The sequence below is a fragment of the Manacus candei genome, unplaced genomic scaffold (genome assembly GCF_025592945.1).
Source record: "Manacus candei isolate 608988 ecotype Guabito, Panama unplaced genomic scaffold, ASM2559294v1 h1tg000008l, whole genome shotgun sequence".
In the NCBI taxonomy this organism is placed as follows: Eukaryota; Metazoa; Chordata; class Aves; order Passeriformes; family Pipridae; genus Manacus; species Manacus candei.
In genome coordinates, this window is record NW_026138056.1 from 15,607,455 (window position 1) to 15,627,887 (window position 20,433).

General features: G+C 42.3%; 1 protein-coding gene across 1 annotated transcript in view; it reads left to right on the top strand.

The window, feature by feature from the left end:
- Positions 1 to 1,305: 1,305 nt before the first annotated feature.
- The window catches only part of MAPRE2 (microtubule associated protein RP/EB family member 2), a 100,308-nt gene continuing 81,180 nt past the window's right edge, over positions 1,306 to 20,433 (top strand). The window contains exon 1 of the mRNA XM_051770067.1: positions 1,306 to 1,348. The gene's annotated coding sequence lies outside the window, so the exon portion shown is untranslated. The remainder of the gene's footprint in view (positions 1,349 to 20,433) is intronic.

Genomic DNA, 20,433 nt, shown 5'->3' on the forward strand with positions numbered 1-20,433 from the left:
CAGAATGGCTTGGGTTGGAAGGAACCTTAAAGACCGTCTAGTTCAACCCTCCTGCCATGGGCAGAGACACAGGCCCAAAGCCCCATCCAACGTAGCCTTGAACACTTCCAGGGATGGGGCAACCTGTTCCAGTGCCTCACCATCCTCACAGTAAAGAATTTCTTCCTGATATCTAATGCTCTTCCATCTTCAAAAATAACAAGGTTACAGCGAATTTAAGTAATTTATTTCACAGCTTTGGGGCTTTCCCCCACATTTTAAATTTTGTCTTCATTTAAATGATGTGCCCTAACATAACTCCTGGAGGAAATATCAGGTGTCATTACAAGAAGGGAAGGCTCTGCACCATTTCTCTTTTTTTTTTCAAAGCCTTAGTTGATAGTTGCCATTATAAAAATAGGAAAACCCATCCTACACAGAGATCACCTGCCCTCAGCATTTATGGTTACATGACACAGAGTTTAGCAGCATAAACCACTAGACTCCATGTGGGCAGGACTTGACTAACAGTCCATCTGTGGAGCGAAGAACTAAGGATAGGGCCTGATAGCTTCCCTGGCTAGCTCAGTTTTCGAGAGCAGGTGGGATGGTTTTGCTGCAGGGGGTGATTTCGGAGTGCCTGTGGAAATCCGTATCTCCTGTAGAGCCGGCTCCCGCGCTCTGCCCCTCAGGCGGGTCCAACCGGGCTGCTGAGCCGAGCCGTGGGAATTCAGCGGGGAAGCCGGCCAAGAGGGGCGATGCAGGAGCTGCTTCGCAGCCGCAGAGCCGCCCGACAGCCCTCGGGCGCCCGGCGGCTCGGGGGAAGCCGCGGGGGCATCGCCTAGGCCGGGGCCGGCTGCGCTCACCTGGGAACCGCCGGGAGCCAGAGCTTAACCTGGCACCGAAGGAAGAAAAGGAGGAGAGCAGAGAAGAGAGGAGAGGGAGACAAGAGGCACAGGAGAAGGAAAGAAAGAGGAAAAGAAAAAGAAATAGAAAAAGAAAAATGGGAAAATAAAATCTAGAAATAGTCAATAAATACAAACAACAACAACAACAAAATAATACTGGTAATAATAATAATAATAATAATAATAATAATAATAATAATAATAATAATAATAATAATAATAATAATAATAAATGCATTCAGGCGCGGGTTGGTGCACTCGCTCCCCAGTGCGTGGAACCCCCTGGACAGGATGGTCCCACCGGGGCAGGGAAGGACACTGTCCCGGGGCTCCAGCACCATTCCCGTGGCGCCTCCCGCGCGGGGCGGAGCGGAGCGGGGCGGGCGGACAAAGCCGGGCTGTCAGCGGGGCGGGCGGGAGAAAGGAAAAGAGGCGGCTGCTGTCAGCGGGGAGCGGAGCAGGTGAGGCCAGCAGCGGGGGTTGTGCCACGCTGGCAGGCCGGGGGGAGCCGTGCCACGCGTGGGTGGCCTTTGCGGGGCGTGGGCGGCTTTGTGCGCCGCGGGCGAAGGCATCGCCCCGCGGGGGACGGGACGGAGGCGATCCCTTCACCCGTGGGCAGCTCGGGTCGGGGGTGGGTGATGGCTGGCGCTGTCGGATTCAGCCATTGCCTGTGGGGCCGAAACTACTTTGGGAAGGGAGCGAAGAGGTTACTAATCCCCCCTTAAAAAAAAAAAAAAAAGAAAAGAAAAGAAAAGGAAGTGAAATTTCAGCGCTGTGACAGTACTAGAACAATCTCCTGACTCGAACTGACTCCGCTATCCTGTAGCAGTGAAGCCAGAAAAATCCCAGAAGTATTGCACTGAGTTGCATCACTAGAGAGTAATTAGTATTTAGTGGGTTGGAGGACTGAGAAGCGTGTTTGTGTGTTTGTTTTATTGCTGTGAATAGTTGGGACGCAGAAGAGTTGTTGGCTGGCTCTGCAGTGTGTTGTGTTTATGAATTTAAAATCCTTCAATATATAACCAGTTTGCACATCCCTGCTGAGCTGCAAGCATCCAAAACAGCTTCTGGTAACAGGGGCTTGAAAGGAACTTTCCTTCGGTGTGCTGCATGGTAGGGAAGCTTCGTGATAAATAAATCCCATTCCAGGGAACACGCTTAAAAGCCTGATGATTCAGCATGCTGCATTCACTGACCAAGGGTGATGGCTCGTGCGAGGAGGGATGCAGCACTGTGGGCAGATAGAAACACTACCTGAAGCTACAAGCTTCCCATGCAGTCGTGGCACATGTGAGGTTGTGTGAAAAAAATTACCATCAGTTTTTAATTTGAAACAGCTTCTTCTAATAATTCAAAAAGACAACCCTCTGGTGCTTTCTGTGGTGAGTTATAGTCCTTTTTGTACTTGTTCCCCAAGGGATAGTTGCTTTTCATCTGTGGTCCCAAACTGTATTGCAAATGAATTGAGGATAATAATATAAGCTCATAACTTAACATAGTGAGAAATATAAAGCAGTAAAGAAGGTGAAAACTTTTTACAAGAAATACTGTAGCAATTTTGCTATGTTTTAACAGAAGATAAACACTGAGACTGAGATGACATTTGACAAGTGGAATAGCAGAATAGTATTTCAAACAAAGCCCCTTGCAGCTTAAAGGTTATTTCAGTAAGTTGCACTTGCTCTTCAAAAGAGAATCTCTTTTAAAAGTCAAATGAACCATGTAAAAACTTCTAGAAGAACGATATTGTAGGGTAAATCTATTCAGGGTTCCAATTGCTCCAATGAAGAGCTAAGTATTTAGAAGTACCATCTCAAGGGCATGTTGAGGTATTTATTATTCACTAGCTGTTTGAGCAACTGTACATACTGTCATGTAAGGATGGCCAGGTCACGGCTGAAGGCTCTCCAAATCCTTGGTGTACACATGCTCGCTCTGTGTTTTTTCTCTGAGATACAGGGACTCCTGCTTTAATCCTTGTTTATGTCTTTTCTCACACAACTGGATGTGTGGGTGGGCCTTTACCAAATGAGTGAGAAGATACAAAAAGCACAAACTGTCTTTGTCTCACACAGGGGTTGTCTGCAACCACTGCAGAGATTGAATGGCTTCTTGTTAGTGAAGCCCTTGCATTGAATATCATCCCCAAAGTGGAGGACAGAGGACTCACCTACTGCCATACCCTGTGGGTGAAGTGTTTGAGTTACAGGAAACTCTCCATCTTGCCAAAAACACTCAAGATTTATGGTACTGCTGCTGCAAAAGTGAAGTTTTGTACTGTCCCTAGCAGAGGAAGCAGACTGAGATGCTATATAATCTATTTAAATGCAACCAAGGGCTTCAGAAATGATTAGCAGTTGATGAATTTGACTTCTCTTGAGGGCAAGCGTGATTTCCTTCAGTCTGCCTCAAACTCAGCCTACAGAACTCAGCTTTCTAAGGAGAAAAGATTCATCTTATTAAGAGAGGAAAGGGGTCAGAGGCAGTTAATGTCTTGCAGGCCTGGTGTCTGTGAGATACCTATGCCTTTTGGAGATGTTTCAAAACAGGAAAATATGGATATTTTTCTATGACCTCACTTTTTGGGGTGTGCCATGGCAGGATGGTATAACTTGGCCAATTGTCCTATCAGGCTGTATCAGAGCGCCTGGTGGTCAGGTGTGGTCATTTGGGGTGTCTTCTGCTTATTTAAATCTTTTGGCATTTGGCCACATACCAGGTTCCTGTTCAGGTACCTGGAGCTCTTGGAGCAGGTCCAGTGGAGGGCTACGAAGATGATAAGGGACTGGAACATCTCTTTTATGAGGAAGGACTGAGAGAGTTGGGCCTATTAAGCCTGAGAAGAGATGGACATTATCAATGTCTATAATTATCTGAAGGGAAGAGGATTGTCAAGAGGATGGAGCTAGGCTCTTCTCGGTGATGCCAAGCAATAGGACAAGAGGCAATGGGCAGAAACTGATGCACACGAGGTTTCACCTGACCATGAGGAAGAACTACTTTACTCTGTGAGTGACTGAGCACTGGAACAGATTGCCCAGAGAGGTTGTGGAGTCTCACTCACTGGAGATATTCAAGAACCATGTGCTCTAGGATGACACTGCTTGAGCAGGGAGGTTGAACCCACTGTGGTTCATTTCAACTTGACCCATTCTGTGATTCTGTGATTCTTCAAGGTGAAGTCTTTTTGTAGTATGCCTTTTCCTCTGAGAAGCAACAGGGCCTCTTCCTCTTGTGCCATCACTATTGCTACTCAGTCAGGAGAAGCTTCCTGTCCACAAGGGCAGGAGGAACCGCTTACTTGGTAGGACATAAAGTGCATTGGTAATAATCTATGCAATGACGATGCTGACTGGTAGTCTGAGGCTGGAATAGTTTTCAGCCTTATGACTTTGTTTGTATCAGTTTAGTCTGGTATTCTAAATCTAAGGCCCCTCTCTGACAATAGAACTCTCAAACTGGATTTCTTTCAGCTCGTACAAGTCCAAGTGTTCTCAACTATTTATCATTGTCTCTTCTCGCTATTTGGTATTTTTCTGTATTATTTTTGACCGTTCCTCCAAATGGCAGGGAAATATTTGGAGGAGTTTTAAAAAAAATTATATCCCCTTCACCCCACCACCCCTCCCTCCCAAATGGTTAATCACAAGAATTTATTGTTGTGGTTTAACCCCAGAAAGGAACTAAGTACCACGCAGCTGCCCGCTCCTGCCCCCCTCCCCCCTCCAGTAGATCAGAAAGAAAAAGTAAACCTCATGTTGAGATAAAAACAATTTAAGGATTGAACAAAAATATAATAATAATAACATACTAGTAATAATATTAAATATGCTGTCCTGGCTGTGTTCCCTCACAGCTTCTTGTGTAGCTCCTCACTTGCAGAGCAAAAGACACTGCAAAGTCCTTGGCTTAGGGTAAGCACTGCTTAGGAACAGCCAAAACATCAGTGTGTTATCAACATCATTCTCATAAATCCAAAAAACAGAGCACTGTACCAGCTACTAAGAAGAAAATGAACTCTGTCCCACCCAAACTGGGGCATTTAATAAAAAAACCCCAAATTTGTGGGCCTTCAAAATTACTAAAACTTTGGCTGAAACACGTCATCCAAATTTACCTTATATTACCTTTTATCCTAGCCCTTCTTCTCTTAAGCCTTGCGGCACTGAAACCTTAATACAGTCCATTTTTATTTTTTTTTAAATAGCTTAATTCCAAAGGAGGGAGAAACAATAGACTAATGCAATTAGGTGAGTGGAATGCATTTTTCCCTCAGGCAGCTCTGGAGACTGATACTATATCATGTTAAAAACTGCAAGTGGTTGTGTCAGACCGAATTGGGCTGGGCTAGTGTTGGGAGGGAGGGAGGGAGGGAGAACTGCAGCTGGTGCAGAGAGCCCTGGTGGGAGCGTGTTGACTGCATTGCTCTGAGTCACTGGGGGCCCAAAGACCAACTGTGGCACGATGGCACACGTGGTGGTGGTGGGTGAGGTTTGAAATCCTGAGCCTTTCAGCACCTTTATGTATATTATTTATTTTAATGCCGGTGTAGGTACATGTGTATGTATATAAAACTCAGTGTTTTGGCTTACCTTCTCTGAGGATAGCTACAACTGCAAATGTGAAATCCTTGCAGCTTCAGTGGGTCTTGATTTGTCACTGATGGAAAAAAGTGAGGGGATTTGGGGAACTACCTGTATGGCTTTTGCCACAGAATGGCTGTGGGTCCTCCCTGCTGACAGCCTCCACAATGCCTGCTTCCAGGAGCAGTGAACTTGAAGACTGAACTCTGGCAGAGCAATGGGTGCTCCAAGGGCAGCCAGAGAAACTGTGAGGTTTAATCTGCCTGCAGGTAAGGTGGTGTTTTCAAGGGGTTTGAAAAGACACTTCATGGACTGTAAGAAAGAAGCAGTGACTCGTCTTCTGCCTTTGGGAAAGTCAGGTGAGGGGAAAGGGTGCTGGCAGCAAGGATCAGGAGAGGGGAGAGGAGAATGCAAAACACGAACTGCAGGGAAAGGATCCCAAAAACAAGAATGCTGTAGGAAAGCTGTTAGGGAAAGCCTTTATCATATTACTATCTCATTGGATCTCAGAACAGTTTCACATTGCATTTGTCCTCGATGAGATGAAGTGTAGCCCCAGCATGCAGTTGCAAGACAGGCAGGATTAAGGCACAGACCTGTTCTGGGAGCAGTGCCCAGTGTCAGCAGCCAGCAGCAGGGCTACCCTGTGCTATTTATACTATGGCCATGTCCAAAAAGTGTTTTAAAAGGACTGATGAAAAGCCACCCTGCTAATGGAGTCCCTATAGCAATAGAAGGGCTTCAGGAGGGGCAACTATGCTCAACTATGATCGATAGTTGCTGCCCTAGAGAGGGACAGTTCTTCACACTGGTCTGGTAAAGATGCCTGATGGCAGTGAAGAGGAGGAGGAGGTGTGGTAGAGAAGATGAAAACATGACAAGGTTTGTGGAGAGAGCCTCAGTGATCCTGGTTGAATGCCTCCTCAGTTTCAGAAACTCTTGTGCCTTGTGCCGAAGAGTTTTACAGTCAACCAGCTTCATTCCACTGAGCCTTAAAAGACCTCAGACTTCAAATTTTTCCTATTTAAAGTTTAGGAATGGTTTTAGTCCTTTGCAGGAACTTAATCTTTAACCTAGTCTCTTCTGAGAATGGCTCACCGTGTTACTTTTTCACCTTCTAGGAAGAAGCCAATAGTATTTCTTCAGCAAGGCAATTTCAGATATCAAATATGCCATTTACTCAAGTTTACTCTTTTCCTTAAATGAGAAAATTAGTAGGGTCCTAACACTGGATAATCTAGCATACACGTAACTGAAAAACTTTCAGGTTGGTCTAACTACCAATGCCAAACTACATAAAAATTAACAAGTTGCCAAAAAATACAAACCTTGCTTAGATTTGACAGGTAAGAAGGATATAACGTACAGGTCTTATCTGCTATAAGCTTCAGACACTCAAGTTGTTTTAATCTAGTAAATCTTTATAGAATTGTGAAAGTCAGCAGGGAAAATCTGTCTCTCATCTCACCGCATGGTTAGTTTGTGCAACATGCAATGTGAAATGGCTGAATATCTTGTCAGGCTACTCCTTCCAGAGGAATTTTATTAAAATAGTCTTTGATCTGGTAACCATTTTATGCCTCAATTAATACTGGGTTGAATATAAAGCAGTGACAATCTCTTCAGAGAGTTTGAATCCCACTGCAAGCAAAGCATGTCAAGTTTTATCAAAGGAAAACATCGTTTTGTTTGGCTTTACCATATTCAGGCCAAGTAGAAACACTTATTATTGAAACTTCCTTGCAATGTGGCACTCGAAACTAATCTTGGATCTCATGACTCATCTCCGCTGTGAATGCGGCAACCCTTGACAAGCTTACAATTCTGAATCCAAGAATATTTCCAAGACAGATCGAGATTAGGAGGCAAAACAGAAGCAACAGATGAATACATCTCTTGATTTTCATCAGAGTCTTGAGTTCTTCATGTCTTGTATTTGTTCAGAAGACACTGTCTTGCAGGAGTACCTGCAAATGCAAGTATTGTTTGGCAGTGCTTAGGTCTTGTGGATTCCGTGGCCAAATACACACATTTCCAAACACCTGCAAGTATTGTCTGCTGTGCTTTGTAAAATTGAAAATAGCTCACTGGCAGATAGCAGGAGCATGTTATTAGTATTAATAGACCTGTACACACAAAAGGAGAACAGAGAACTTCTGTTTGTAATTAAGTTAATCACAGAGGCAGCAGAGAGCTCCTGTCTTATCATTGCTTACACTCCAGCTACCAGACTGCACCCACAGAGCAAATACTTCCCTTGGCATTTGATGCTCTATACAGGATTGAGTACTTTGGGGTTTCCCTGGAATGGTTAGTGGTCAAGGTAGGACACCCCACTCATGCAGTTCTGTTCCACTTCAACAGGTTAGTCTGCAGGTCTACTATAAAGCTAAATAATTTAATTAACAAACAACTGGGTATTTAAAAACCTTGACATAAATAAAGTGCACAACATAAGCAGACTAACCCTTAAAGCTGTTAATTTAGTTTTTTTCCGCTAACTTTTGCATCTTTTTCTTGCACAAGTTCTCAGACATTATTAATTGCAGTAACTTTTTACAGTCAGTGCTAATCCTTTCAACTTCATTTAACCCTTTAGCTCCCTCATGGATTTTGGTGTCAATCATAATAATGAGAAATATTTTCAAAAAAGCAGGTTATTTAGAAATACAAGAGGCTACAAATTGGCAATATCTTTATGCCTCATTAGCAAGCCCCAGGAAATTTTCTAGGAATATACATTTCTGTAGGGGAAGTGGGGATTGCAAGGTGCAGCTGAAACCAGTCTGGGGAATATCAGAGGAAAACTGCATTTGCTGGTAGGTTGTCTCTTGGAACACAATTCCAGATGATGACCAAAAACTCTGTTAAGAAAACAAAAAAATCTGGGCTTCCAGCCACTTTGGGGTTGTTGGTTTTGTGCCCAGAAAGAAGTCTGCATCCATTCAGCTGCTCTTAGGCTGGTCCTGTGGAGTGCCTCTTTCTTTCTCATCTTACGAGAGATCTTATGAGATTTTTCACATTGTTTATCTGTGTCTCTTCCCCTTAGCTGCATCTTCACTTCACGAAACTGGCAGTAATTCTGTCAGTTTGCTGTTTTCCTTCCTCTAGCCTTTGCCCAAAAATATCTCCCTCTTTTGTAGGATCATAGAAGAGATCATAGAAAGGTTTGGGTTGGAAAGGACCTTTAAAGGTCACCTAGTTCCAAGACCCCTGACCTCGGCAGGGAAAGGGGACCAGTCCTTGGGAGAGCTCAAACCACCTGCTGTTCATTAACAGCTGAACCATTGCACTACAGAGACTCCCCACTGGGTCTGTTGTGCACCTTGAACGGTGCCCCCCCCTTCACCAGGCAGAGTCTTGGTTGCTGTTTGACATCTAACCCTTGTTTTCCAGCCTGGCCCTGGGTTCAGTAGGAAAGGCAAGGCACCAGGAAAGGGGTACTGCAGGTTATCTTTAGCCCAGCCATGGCAATGAGCCAAAAGATGCTGTGCCAAGAGGAGCAAGACGCAGTCTCTGCATTCAGGGGTTGAACACACCACTTTATCAAACCATGAACTTTTTATTCAGGTAGCTGTGAAGAGGGAGGGAACTATGGAACAAAACAGAACTAAGTCTAAGTTTTCCCCTGAACCTGAAGTGTCAGCAGGTGGATTAATTCTGCACTTTAAACATTGATGCCTTGCTAAGTACAGGCAGATTTAGAGGAGCTCTTGCAACTGTCCTTGCTCAGGAAAGCAAATGTGGTTTTAGGGCTTGCTTTTGCATGGAAGCAGCTGGCAACAGCAAGATGACATCATCAGGGAGAGTTACTGCTGAAATGCCTCCTCAGTAAGGACTAACCTAGTAGTCCCCCTTGCTTGCAGGTGTGTACTCACCTCTCCTGCTTTTGGGTGTTAAAACATGATCTGGCTAACTAAGTTTTAGCAATTTCTTCCAGTTATAATGGCAAAAAAATGTGATTACACCTACAATTACAGCTGCATAATGCTGTGTTTGCCATTAGGATAGTAATAAAGTAGCTCTGGCAGGCAGTGCAAGCGTGCCATCATCTTTGTAAGAGCTGTTGGTGATATTCAGAAAAGAGGACTTTTATTTTTCCATCCACAGGGTTTATTAGGACTGAATCCCAGGCACTGAGTATTTTAACTATTGATTTTATTTGCTAGCTGCTATAGATGAAACTATACTCCATTTCACCATTTCCTATACTCCATTTCACCGTTTCGTGGTTCAGTATTGAGATATATGTACCACTAGATATATGTAAAACAGCAGGTCCTTTAAAAGTTAGAGCACCATCTCTAGTATCTTCTCAGTCCTGTGTTTCTGAACAGAGAGTGGTTTCAAGCCTTGGCCCAGGAGGTGCATCTGTACAGCGTGAACTGCACTGAGAACAACACTACTCGTATCCAGATTTCTGGTCTTGCTCATCTCCTGTGATATTCCTCCTCCTTTCATCCACACCTGTGGATTTCCCCATTCTATTTGGAATGGGGAATTAAAAAGAAGTGAGAACTCAACCAAGAATGTCAAAGCTGACCTGTTAAGTCAGTCATTGCTGAAGTGGATAGAGAGGAAGCCAGCCCACAGCGAGCACCTCTTTTCTCTTACATGCCATGTTTAATTTGTTAACTCACCAAGATGTTATCCTTTCTCCAGAATCATCGGACTCTCTCTAAAAGGTGAAGTGGTTTTATTGCCTTTGGAGAATGCTGCAGAATTTTTGTTTTCATGTACAGCAGAGCATGAGATTACAGGCCTTCAGCTACAGCAAGGATCAGGGGTATCTGTCTTTTAAATATGGATTTTAAAGTCAAAGATGCTTTATCTTGCCTGCAGAGGTGCAAAAGCAATGAAATGTGAGTGCTGTAGTTTATTATGCAACATTTCTTGTTGCAATGAAGGTGGCTTTTTTCCTCCGTCTGACATTCCGAGAGTGCCTAATATTATAGTAAATTTCCACATGGATGGATATATATATTTTAAGGATCAGTTAGCATTTTCAGACAAAAATGGCCTGGCACCATGCAAAGGGATGAACCTTCTTCTTGTAGTACTTTTTAAAGTGAAGATTGGCCCAAGTTACTAGTTCTCAAGAAAATACCTCGGCTCTTCATATCAAGATGGAACAATGACTTTAGCTTAAGTACAGGAAATGTTGGGCATAATAGTCATTACTCGCACAGATCTTGTTAACAAGAACATAATTTCCTAATCGCTCCCTTGAAAGCAAACTCAGATGATAGAAGCATAGTTGAGCTCCTGCCAAACACCTCAAGAACTCTGATTTCACACCCAGGCTCCTGCAGGAGTGCCAGGATAACCTCAACTATTCGTTGGGAAAAAAATCCCAAACTGAAGCCCTATGTTCATAGTTCCTCACACTTGTACCCTTAAATACAAAAAATATCAGTTGAGATAGTACAAAAACTTAAGAAACAAGAGTGGAGTCGCTCTTGATGTGTTTGTATTACGCACCAAGGCAATATATAACTCTGCAGGCAGTATTGCCTTAGCGGCAACATCCTAATCTATCTCCCCATCCTCTTGGATTAGGCCTTGAGAGAAAAGAAAGTTGAGGGTTTTTTTAAGATACAGAGTATTTAGAGGACAAAAGAACATATTCTAGTTTATATTGGTGGTGTTCTCTCCACACTGAGGGCAAGTGTGTGATTTAATGAGTCAAGCAAAGAGCTTTGATCTTGCATCATCTCATTAGGTAAGTGATGAAAGCAAGAGCCTTCACTGGTGGTGGAGGCTTGTCATGAAGTAATACAAGTGGATATTGCTGCAAGTTCAAGATGTGTTGCTTTTCAATATAATGCATCTTTAATACCAATAAACACTAAGAGCTGATAGACTTCCCTCAGGTTGTTACAACAGTGCTGTTAAAAAGCAAACAAGTTCACCCACCAAATGTTTGCAGACCATGTTGGAGGAACGGCAAACAGTGGAGAAAACTTTATCTACCTACATTTCTCCCACTAGTTTGTAAAACCATCAACCAGTTAACTACTTAAAAAACCAAACAAAACAAAACCCATCAAAAAACATAGCACATGACATCTTGACAAAATTATCTTTCTTCAGAGAAGTTTTGGGGTTTTTTTATTGGGTTTCTAAAGAGGGTGAAGGGTGGAGCTAGTTATTTAGCCACACCCATGGTGAGGTTTATAAAGGGAAGTTATGTAGGAGAAGCTCATTTCTACCAGCCTATGAGAGTGGGAAGTTTTACTTATCCTAAAAAACCCAAGATTCCTACTATGTCAGTTCTTCATAAAGGCTCCCGTAGTGGGCATACTCCTCTAAATGAATCTTTGAATCAGCAAGGCAAGGTAAGTCACAGAGTCTGCTTTATTAGTGTCATTTCAAAGGTCTGTGTTTTCTCTGCCATGAGCAATTAGATTTTTGTTCTCTATAGCTTTGTATTCCTGTATTACTAACTCAAACGGAGAAAAAAACAATCTTAAAAAAATATCCCTAAACTTAGTAGAGTTTGGAGAGGTTGTTTTTTGTCATAGGGTGGTTATGCTGTCAAGACTGATGACTTTGAGGGCTAATTTGCACCACTTGCCCACAACACTGAGATTAATGTCGCTGTTGTAATTGTGTTGCTGTTTGTCAGTCATACCAATATTAATTTCTCAAACATACAAATAAAAGATATGCTATGCTTTATTGCACAATTACTGTGACTTAGTCATGACTTTTTGATACACCCAAGAATCCTGCTATAATTTTTGGTTTGTACTGCATCACAGTTTCCTTATATATACATGGACAGGATTGCTTATGAGTTATTCTGTTCAGCAGATGTTCTGTGAGTTACTGTGGGTATCCCTCAGTGAGATCAGGTGGTATAAAAGTTTGTTTCCTATTGAACACAGGTGTTTATATTGGTACACTAATTCTGAGGACAGGTCTATATCAGTTTACAAGATGACTGGGTGAAATCTTTCATAACCATCAACTGAAGTCAAATGCATTGTATCAAAAAGTGATCACAGCAATGCAAGGTGTGTAGCATGGATGTGGCAAGAACTCTGGTCAGCATAAAAAATACCTATCTTGTTACACTGGTTACCTAACTCAGGGTTTATTTGCTGGTGTGATGGTAAAGCAGAACTGTAAGGAATTGAAGAGAGGGGGATGAACCTTAAAAGTACTTTTTAGAAACTTGTTTCAGGCCTCTAGGAAAACAAAGAGTAATAAGCTTTCTCTTATGAACTTCAATATAGAAAGAGTAGAAGTCACTAATATTTTTTGTTACTCTTTGCATCCAAAACATGGAAAGTATTTGAGGGTCACTAACCTATTAGTTGATCTCAGAATATTCCAGAATAAGTACCATGGGCTACAAAAATAACCAAAGTAATGGTTTCCACAAAACTGGTAGTGTTCATGGATTATCTTTTTCAAGCTGTAAGCAAAACTATGAATTAATGTAGTTGGCAAAAAGCCGACCGATGGCCTTTTGGGCAAAATGCTATGGTGTAAGTTGGAGAGGCAGTCAGAGCATTTTGACTTCATGTGATTAGTAGACATGAGAAAAAAATGCGTCTATTCAAATTACATTTGAATAGACACATTTTCCACCTTGATAATGCTGTTGTTTTTCTTTGGAGCTTTTGCTGTCAATATTAAACTTGTAGGATGCTTAACTTGAGCCGTGTGGTCATTTCTGCTTTTTACCATGTGTTTTTACTGATATGTAACAAATTGTGGCTGTGCTGGATTGTGGTGAGAAGAGTCTTGTTTGACAGCATAGCAGTCTCCCGCAAGGGAGGGCCCTTGGCTTGGCTTTATCCACTGCCATTCTTCCGGGAGGTTGACATGCTGCAGTTAGATTGTTCATAGGTATTTTTAAGTGCATTGCATTTATTTTAAGTACCACACTGTTAATTTGCTGTTATCTTTTGTTGCATTAGTACAGCAAATTGGAGAGATGAAGGAAGAGGAAAATACCGTCAATACAGGCAGAGAGGTTTATATGTCTCTGCTCTTGGATATTTTTTGACAGTTTTCTAAATCAGGGAGAAAGTTGAAGCTTTTACAAGGGTGTAATGTAGAGTTACTTTTTGACATAATTTCATAGCTTAACATGTGTTCGTAAATTTGGTCACTCCTCTAAGCAGGGATTGAAAGCCATATTTAATTGAATACTTATCTAGCATAATTCTGATGCTCACATGCTATTAAAAAAGAATAAGTCAAGGGACACCAACTGTCCTATGGATGATTACTTATTATATTTGACAAATTTAGATAAATCTTCAAAAGGCTACTTTTGAGTGGCCACACTACAAGCCTTTGGGTGCCATCTTCCTCTTCTGATTTGATTTTTTTGGGGAGGCATGCATGTAGTAAATGTAGAAAGTCCATAAAGATGACTTCTTGGTGGCAAGCTGAGTAATGAAGAGGCAGTTGGCCAATGGCAGTCTCTTAGTGACTTCCTTCTTTGGGGCGGTGTATGAAGGCTGACACTGACAGTGGGATTACCCTGCAATGGTGTTCTGTTAGTCCCTTCCCATTTCAGTACTTCTGCTATCGGAAGATTCAAGTGCAAAAATTCAGCATATTTGGGTGGATGGGAAAATAAAGCCTGGCTCTGGATTCTCCCTCCTGAATTCATGCATGGTGACACCAGTGTTTTCAGAGCCGAGCTGGAGGAGGAATTTGGGGAAGCTTGCAGGTTTGGTTGGGATGGGTGCAGGGGTGGTTGTGGAGAAGAGTCTAGTGTGAGTGGCTTGAGAGGATCCAAAGGGAGATGTAGGTTCCCAGAGGATGGGGCAGGAAGAGTGGAAGGGGAGAGGCCCCATCACAACAACAGCTTCTGAGTGTTAGCCCAGCCTTTAAACCTTGCTTGACCTGCACAGTCTTCAGTGTCTCTCCTTTTTTCCTGTCACCTCTTCCACTACCACCAAGAAAGTGAGTTTTCTGTCTCCTGGATGAGGACAAAAATGCATTTTTCTCTACATTCCTGGGTCAGCTGCAGCCCATTCTACCTGGTCCTCCTGAGAAGACCCAAGCTGACCCTGCTTAGCTGGGTGCATTACCACTTTATGAACCAGCACACCGCTAAGGATTATTCTGTGTAGCTGCCATTTATCTAGGTTGTGGAATGTTGAAATCAGAAGTGTCTTGCAGATCCTAAAATCACTGCAGTTTCTTTAACATGGCTGGGTTTCCTTAAATAATATATTTTTTAGTAGGACAGTGCGGCCAGAGGACAGTCAGCTGGCTTTTTTTGCCTAGGTTAGTTCCAATGAAACCAAATTGCTGCGTTTAAACAGTAAGTCTTGTAGACTTGCAGTTTTTCAGTTTTTGTCCACCTGACAGTCATGCATATAGGCAACAATTTCCATCACAAGGAAGAAGCCTGAAAATCAGCTCCTTTGTGCAAGCTGTAAGGGGAGTTGCGAAGGATGTGGTAAGCAGTGAAAACACTTCTTAGATAACTGAGATGTAAATAGGAAACTGAGAAAGAAATAGAACTGTCAGTTAGATGTCATTTGGCCTGAAACAATGTTTTTGAGCTGTGTTTCTAAGATGCTTGATGGCCACATCAGGATATGATTAGAATCCCATGTATGCCTTCAGGATGAGGTATCATCTCTGCTGCAGCAATAATCTTTCATTGGGATGCAGGGACTACAGGCAACATGTGATCATGGTGAAAAACCAGACAGAGAAATCCTGTGATGGGCTTGTCAAATGACAGGGAACTTATTATGTAGCTGTGGAAGAGATGAACAAGAAACCTTTGTCTGACCAATGGCAGTGATATCTCTTGTCTCCCTTTGAAAGGGACGCATAGCTACTGGTACAGTTCTGTCCATTAACACAATGTGGCACAGAGGGGTTGAAGCTGCTTTGTTACTGTGTGCTACTGCAAGAAATGCCAAGTGCTGCCTTCTGATCTTTGACCATGAAGATCTTATTCCAGGTTTCAGTAATACTTAAGAAATCCTAAATAAAATGTGTATGTTATGCAGTAGCCGAACTGTATATATTTAAATCCCCTAAGATTGGTGGTACAGAGTATAGGGCCTCTGAATTATTTCCTGTATGTGTCCTCCTGTACAGTGTGGTGTTTATATATAGTTTTTTTCATGAGGACCTGTTTACATTTGATAACTTGCTTATAACACTTGAAATTGCAGGTAAAGGTTTGCTCAGAATGATGTCTAAAGCAAAACCTAAAGGCAGTTCTGCTTTTCTCATAGCACTAAGTATACGAGGTGGTACTGGAAGGTGCTGGAGAGCCTACTCAAAAGTAACTGATAGGAGCTGGGTATCAGCCTGTGTGCTTGTGGAGTGCTGCAGTGGGGCCTGAGCTTTATGGGGAAACCACCCACTCTTTTACATTGTATGAGCATAAGTGAGGTGTTAGAGGCTTCCAGCCCACAAAACTGATTTTATTAGAACATAAAAATACATGTTAGAAGAACCAACCTGAGAGAAATCTGGTAGGTGAAATTAAAGCTCTTTAATAATATATATACACCTTCCATGCCCAATGTATTCTGTGCAGTAGGGTCCTTTCTGTGCAGTAGGGTCCTTCCCTCCTATTTTTTCTAGTTCTCTAATTTTTTTTGCTTCTGAAATTGAAAAAAGTCTGCACTGTTCCCAGGATAGTTTATTTTCCCTTCTTGCTGGATTTGCCTTTTGGTGCAAGTCCCTGGCACCAGCCCAGTACTTTGCTCAGGCATCTCCCATTGACCGCAGAGGGGATTCACTCCCAGTTTACCGGAGTGCTGTCAAATAAATAGCTCTCTCTGTGTGTGTAAACATAAAAACTCTTTGAGTTGGATTCTCTTGCCATGCTATTGGATGCCTTTCCGTTGATATCAAGCAGAGACAGGCCCACCTCTTCTGGGATATGAACTGACAAAATGTGTGGCTTTATTCCAGACTAAAAAAAAATGACTGTAAAAGAAGCAGTAACTTGTGTTCCTGGATTTATTGAGTTCTTAGTGTCAGAGAACTGTTATATTGGCTTGCACACCCTGTTTTCCTGCATGGAATAGCATAGGAAAGAACACAGCACTTGAAACAAGAAAGGCTGTAAGCATCTCTACTGACTAAGGAAAGTATTCCTGGGATTAAAAATAGTGCACTTCCCAAAATACCATTGTGTCACCTGGTTAAAGTTGGGACAGTTTCTGTTGTATTTTTCTTTACACATCTTGTATGTCAAAATATATTCTCTTGATAATTTTCCTATTTTGGAAGTTAAACTTCAACATCAATTTGTCATCAAAAAGGAGTAGGAGAGCTGAGCCCTGATGTCTTGTGTAGGATACAGCAGTTTCTCAAACCCAACACATCTCACTGAGGGAAAACAGAATAACACTGAAGTAAAACGATGTGCTTGTGCGCTCGACAGGCAAAAGGCATTTAGTTTGATAAGGTGCCAAACAGTGTAATTTGAGAATGTTGCAAAGATTTCCAGCTGTCTTGCGTATGCTAACTAAATATCTGAGTGATTTGGAATTTATCCCTGGGATTATTTCACCAGAAGTGACCTTGCCTGATCCCATGAATTCAAGCTCAAGTGCAGCTTGTTGCACTCTCCTGATAATATTTTTAACCGAGTCTGCATTCCTCTGAGCATCCTGCCCCATGCTGAAGGGAAGGACTATGTTGTCACAGCCAGGCTCTTCTCTCAGCTGCCTCCCCGCTTGCTGCGGGAGATGCTTCCCTGCTCTGTTGACTCATGTAGAAGGTGTGGCATGTTTTGACCAGGAATGGAAGGGCGTAAGAGAGTTGCAGCAGAGTGCAGCAGACTCTGAGATAGGCCCTGCAGGGAAATCAATCTTATGGGAAAGCGTAGGTTGAATCTTGGATTTTTGCTACATGAGTTAACAAGCAAGCTGACTACCAAAAAGGGAGAAAAATTGGACTTATACCACGAGCATACATAAACTGCTCACTGGCTTGGGAGAGACAGACCTGCTTTTGGCTGATGCTGGATGCTTCAGCTGTGTATGCTAAGTGGCTGCTCATTTGTTCCACAGGTTACTACCTTGATTCACCTTGGGCACGTTCAGTTCAGTAACATCATGTTATGGGGACTTCCAATAGCTGACTAATCTTGCTGAAAAGAGAGGGGATTTGTTAAATGAGTGCATGCCTGGGAAATAAGGATTGTGTTTTCAGAAGTTTTATTTAGAGCCCCAAAATGCATGTTCACCTTTTGTACATGTATTTCATGTCTAGAACTGTTTATTTAAGTAGTCGTGCCTGAAAATATCTGATAGTTGCCATCTCAGGAGCCCTCTGGACATTTCAAAGAAACAGCTACGAGTAGGCTGCTGCTACAGAAGATGCCACAGAAGTCTGAAGAAGTTTGAAGACTTAAAGAGAGCCTATCTGCAACATTAACAGGGGCTGGGTTCTCTAGGGCCGGTTGCATGTGCCTGAGAAGATACAGTAAGACATTATGCTGCATGAGTTCTGCTCTACTGATGGGTTTATGAAAGAAAGAAATGAAAGAAAAAAAACCCAAACACCAAAACTGCCAGAGTTTTACTTGCCGATCTAAGCTAAAAGGCTTTATCTTCTAAATGTGAAAAACTGGCTCTTATGTAAGTCTGTAAGGCAGATAGCGTGCATGTAAATGGCAAATCAATCTAAAGTAGCTGTTTCTTCAGTTAAGTGGTGGCTTTTCTTGATTGGTTTGGACAGCAAACAGAAAACATAAGTGTCCAGGAAAGGCAATGACAGAAGTATCTACACTTAAATTGTGTATACTACTGAAATTAGTTTAGTGCTCCTCCAAATCAGAGCTTGCAGGCAGTATGCTAAAGGAAAAACCTTCCAGAGCAGAATGTTGTGGAAGTTTAAATTCAATCTGATACTGTAGAATCACCTGTAAACTTCCCAATTAGTTTTTTTTTTAAATCAGTAAGCGATGCGCATGCATTCAAGTTAGTGGCTCTTGTGTTCCGTGGCTTTTGTCTGCAGAACAACATAAAGAATAATTCATGTGAGCTTTGCACTGCAGCTTCTTGGAGGAAATACTGCAGCTCAAAAATGCAGCCCAAAAGCTTCTGATTTGTTAGGATTCAAATGCAGACTATCTCTTCAAAACAAAGCAACACTAATTTGAGGGGTTGAAGTTTGGCAGCCCACCTTTTGAGCCCCCTCCCATATGACTTGCTTTATTGTGTAGTATCATGGAGTACCTAAATGATAACAAGCTGTCACTCTTATCTCACAGACTGGAATATTTTTCCTTCAACTTGAAGTTCATAAGCTGGGATCAGGTGGCAATGTTATTGTAACTGAAGGAGTAAAAGGTATTTATGCAGCTTTCAAATACAGTTCTGCTCTGAAGAACCCCTTGGTGACTTCTTTTTAGTTTGCCTTTATAGCAGAGAGCCATTTCTAGTTTTCAGCTCCATATACGCTCAAGATCCAAAAAAAAAGCTCAGTTGGCTCTTTGCTCCCTTTGTCAAATATACAGGTTTTGCAGTTTTAGCTCTAATTACTTGTGTGGGGTCATTACCACAGTGCAATTGTCCTAAAACTTCAGTGCATTTTAACTTTCCCATTTTGCAGGCAGGAGGCAAGCTTGCCCACAGTTTCTGACAGGCCTTTTACAACTGGAGGTCTCTGATCCTTACTGAGAATATATGTTAGTGAAGTTCTGCTTTTGTTAGTGGTCAAGAGGTACTGCCACCCGGGTAGGGTGAGCAAATAAGCATTCACTATTTTGAAACATGAATAAATACCAAGTACTATTTTTCTGCCTGTTTTCCCAAGAGATCCAGTCCTGTCAATATACCCAGATCCTGTTACCTGTGCCAAACACATGAATCGCTGGCTGCTTTCAGCCAAAATATGTGTGGAAGAGTGTGAAGTATTGGTGGGCTGTTCCTCCAACTTGCAGATGAGGAGGTTGAAGGACTGACTCAGAACATGAGATACTAAAGGGGATCTACCACTCAACAGCTTGGAGAAGGCTTAAAACATGCTCCTCCAGAGTTTATTGGTCACTGGGCTGTGATTATGTCACTGGGATCACCTCGATCACCTTTCTCCACTGATTAAGCAGTGAAGAAGATTAACAGCAGAGACTGGACCCCAGCAATGCTTGTCACATTGTGGATCTGTGGAAAAGTGACTCTTACATTCCACCTTGGAAATAGGTGGAAAAACTCGATGGTTGGGATTGATTAGATGAAAATCAGAGAGGAAACCACTCAAACTTCTTTGGCTTTTGGTTTATGACTCAGAGCACGTGGTGATCTGTGCAGGACAAACGAGGTGATGCTACACCCTTCAGTGTCCCTTCAGCTGTCATGTGAGCACCCTATCTAATCAGGTCATTTCCACAAACTATAGCCTTACAGCCCTCATAGGTTTGTACATACATAATTGACTGCAGGTAATCCATTCGCCTCTTACAAGACAGATGTCCAAGAATTCATCTGCTTCACCAGTGCTTTCAAAAGCAAAACTTTTGGATCTAGATTTATATGTTAGATATCAATTATTATATTATATATTTAGGTTCCTATGGATTGAAATAAAAATCAAGTTAAAAGACTTGAGCTGTTTTTACTACTGCCACAGATCTTTACATCTTTCAGTTAGTCCTTTTTTCCTGTTCAGGAATTTAAGGCAGAGAAAGACGTGCCAGAACTGTTAAAAGGGCTGAGATGGCAGTCTATACCCTAAGTAGGGCTCTCTTCCTGGGTACGGTAAGCAGGCAACAACAGCCTGCAGTGATGACACTTCTACATGGAATCATTGGATAATATTGGTTGAAAGAGATACTCTTGTCCCCTCCTGTTCAAAGCCATCCCTAACAGATCAAGTTGCTCAGGAACTTGTTCAGTTCTGAATATCTCAAACATTCAGATTTTCCAGCCACATTGGACCCAATGTTCAACCACTCTCATAATGAAAACACTTTTCCTAACATGTAATGAGGATTTCCCCTGTTGAAA